Source organism: Frankliniella occidentalis, unplaced genomic scaffold, assembly GCF_000697945.3.
Source record: "Frankliniella occidentalis isolate FOCC.00 unplaced genomic scaffold, Focc_3.1 Scaffold16, whole genome shotgun sequence".
In the NCBI taxonomy this organism is placed as follows: domain Eukaryota; kingdom Metazoa; phylum Arthropoda; class Insecta; order Thysanoptera; family Thripidae; genus Frankliniella; species Frankliniella occidentalis.
In genome coordinates, this window is record NW_026267146.1 from 461,796 (window position 1) to 465,354 (window position 3,559).

At 49.8% G+C, this 3,559-nt stretch overlaps 1 protein-coding gene across 1 annotated transcript in view; it reads left to right on the forward strand.

Annotated features, from left to right (window-relative positions):
- The window catches only part of LOC113206018 (transcription factor AP-2-epsilon), a gene marked incomplete in the record, with an annotated part of 30,358 nt that overhangs the window by 869 nt on the left and 25,930 nt on the right, over positions 1-3,559 (forward strand).

Genomic DNA, 3,559 nt, shown 5'->3' on the forward strand with positions numbered 1-3,559 from the left:
TCTCTCGCTCTCTCTCCCCCTCTCTCTCCCTCCCTCCCTCCCATCAGTCTCTAATCATAACCAGCAGCAGCGAGGCAAAGCAAGCCTCCCAAGGAGAAGGAAAAATAAGAAAACGTTGACTAATTATTGTTAATTTGATCAGCCTCGCGTCCCGCGCCGCTCCTAAACGACCGATTATCAAAGCCTCGTCGTCTGCTTTCAAAAATACAATGTATTTGGAAAAAAAAAAAACACAACATATTTCGGCCTTAAATTGGTCTAGGACGTTATTTCCCTATACGAACAGCTCGTTTTCGTGCTGTGTGGCCAAATGTAGGAAAATTATACACACAAATTCCTTGATGAAAAAGATTTCCGCGCCCGCCACCTGACGTTCAGATTACACACACTCACACACACGCTGGAGTGTGTCGGTTACACACCAATAAATAGGCGCCCGACCGTCGCAAAGATTACACGGTCCGAGAGGAGGTGTCATCTCTACAGGTGGCGTGGCGGGGCGGGGTGGGGCGGGGCGGGTGGCCGGGGCGGGGTGCGCTATCGCATCTGTGAATCGCGACATAGCATCAGCGTGATTTCGCTCTTTGCAGCACTCTGTCTCTCTCACGCACACACAAAATGTTTAAATGTATAGATATTTTTGATAGATGTATAGATGTTTTCACATGCTGACACTGCCGATGCAAAAAGCCAGATTCCTCGCTCTTGTTGAGTAAGATTCTTGAAACACTACTAAAACGTAGTGTGTTTAAAATCAGTTGAATCCTCTTTAGGAAAGAACGAGATTTCCCAATCATCACTCAAACGGGGTGAGATTTTTTTTTCAAGTATCGGCCTAATCAAGCGAGGAAATCAAATCTAACCTCGCCCGTAGCATTGGCTGTGGAGGAGGAAGGTCTTGTCGTTATGACGTACTCTCAACTCAAAACTTTATTTAAAACACACGGTTGGGCGGGGAGTGTGAGTATTCGATCGGGACCGTGTCGGGATCCCCTGGTCGCGCGAGGCAGTGTGTGTAACATGAAGGCGGTTCACACTCCTCGTTCGGGATGAATTGATTCGTCGGCCCGCTCCGTTGCTCGCGCTCGGCTGCTGTAATTGACCGGCGTGTAGCTCGCCGGAAAAAAACACGGACTTTGTCGGGACTCGAACCCCCCGTCTCCGTACCATAACCCAAGGATCTCGGGAGCAGCATCAAATCTCTGTCGAATATTAAAAATGGTCTCGAAATAATATTTTCCGCACGCGGCTTAATCTTCCCAACGTGCGTCTGGCGCCCGGTGTGGTGTGTGGAGGGCCTAGGTGTCTGGCGCGGCCGTGTTCCGCAATGACCGCGACCCGCTCGACTGGTACACCGCACGCCGTGCACTCTTACACCCTTACAAAACCCTTGTAAAATGTTAATTTTCTTTGTAAGAAAAGAAATGTCTGTGCACCTTTCACCCTTCTGTGCAACCGTAATATTTATCCCAAGAACAGAATCGTTGAATTACAAAATTTTACTTTCGTCGAGACTTTTGTTTTACTCGATTGTCTAACTTTTCAAACTCTTGTTATACATAGATGTCGAGCTATGTCAAAGTAGTTCGTTTATACTTAAGTAAAGTTTTGTATTATACGAGATAAATTTCCTTATAGTACGGTTCACGGGATTTTATTTTTACTACAAAGAAAACTGGCCTTCGGCTAGGAACTTCTTCCGTGTAGAAGTTTGAGGGGTTTTTTCCTGTTGAGGAGAGAAAATTTTTGTGGCTAAACCTGCTGACTGCGCCTACGTTTGTTGATCGTGTCTGGCGCCACCCCCAGTAGCGGAGTGCGACAGGTGTAGTGAGAGGGAGACGGCCGATTCTCGCTTTGGGAAGTTCGTACCAGTGTGAGAGAGATGAGAGGTCCGCTACTGGCGCCATCAGTCGGGTGGGCCCGGGGTGGACCAGCCCGCCCAAGGGCGGAGGGGTGTGCTGTGCGTGAAACTCACGTGTCGCGCCAAAAAACAACTAACGAATCGAAATGAAATATTTTTGTAACGCCGTTCTTTTTTCTTCTGTTGCAGGACCGGCTGTCCGGCCACGGGGGCATCGCCTCCCTTGGGTCGGGGGGTGGCGGCGCGTCGCCCTTCGGCTCGGCCGGCCACCACCACCACCACCACCACAGGACGGCCTCCGGGGGCGTCGGTGGCGCCGCCAACATGACCCCCAACCCCCACCATGCCACCGACTTCCAACCCCCCTACTTCCCCCCTCCCTTCCCACCCCCGGGCCATCACCACCACCAGGTGAGTCACCCGAGACCTGACGCACAGATTTATTCCGAAAATTCAAGAGTATGGGCCAGTCCTACTCTTTCAACAGTGGGACAGAATGTCCTCATTTTTCACAACAGTGTACTTAGGACACAAAAGGAAGTGTGTACAAGCACACTGATATAAGTATACCACAGTACTCACATGAAAGAGTGTGCTTGTAGTTCTTCTAGAGGTAGTAAATGTTAACCCCTCTACGTAGACATTAACATTTTAAAACAAATTCCTTCGTGCATTTCAAAAATAAACAAATTTATTTAGTGAAATTGACATCGTCATTGCAAACTTGACAACTTTAATTAAAAGTTGATAAAGTTCAATTTAAATACGTAGTAGATTTTCTTAAATCTCCCAAAATACACTTTGAAAAAGAGTTATTTTTCAAAATTGATTCTTTATGTACCCGTTCTTCTTACTATCGCATTCTCGGCTCGCAGGCGACGTCGCCGGCAGCGGCGCAATCCCACCAGCACCAGCTGGACTACCTCTCGGTGCCGGACCCCTACTCGCAGACGCTCACCTCGCTGCACCAGACGGCGCAGCAGGCCGCGGCCGCCGCGCACCACTACAACCAGCTCACCGCCGCCGTCTCCCAGCGGCGGGACCCCGACTCGCTGCATGTGGTGAGTACATAGCGCACTCAACTAAACCGCCGGCCGAAAATTAGGCAAATGCGACCCACAGACGAGATCATGATAATCTCTGCCATCGTTTATCCTGACAACTGCGTCAGTGCGGCTGGCGCGCCGGCGACGTCCAAATCGGCGGGGCGGTACGCTTGTTTGGTCATAAATCCTTCCGGGTCCTCCGCACCATGGCGCGCGCGTCAATTTTGATTGAAACTTTTATCCTCCCTTTTTATTTTGTTTTCACTGTTTATTTCGCGTGTATTATGGCGGTCCGTGGGAATTATTACTTTGTGATCGATCGGATTTAATTATTAATCGGCTGCTTGCCGAACACATAAATTGCGCGTCTCATCAAAGACGACAAAAATATTTTAATAATGCGGCTGAAAATGAATGGAGGGAGCGAGGGAGAGGCCAGGCCGAGCCCGGGCCGGGCAGAGCCGCGAGCTGGAATGCAGCGCTCGATGCAGATGATCTATCGAGAGCGTTCGAGGTATCGAATGAAGGTCCGATAATCGAAATCAGCGTGATCGATAGCAGACAGGATGCAATTACGGATAGCACGCGTCTTGCTCCTCCCTCTCCACTTCCACGTCGCTGTGTAGTCTCTCTCTATCTCTGCCCCCCCCCC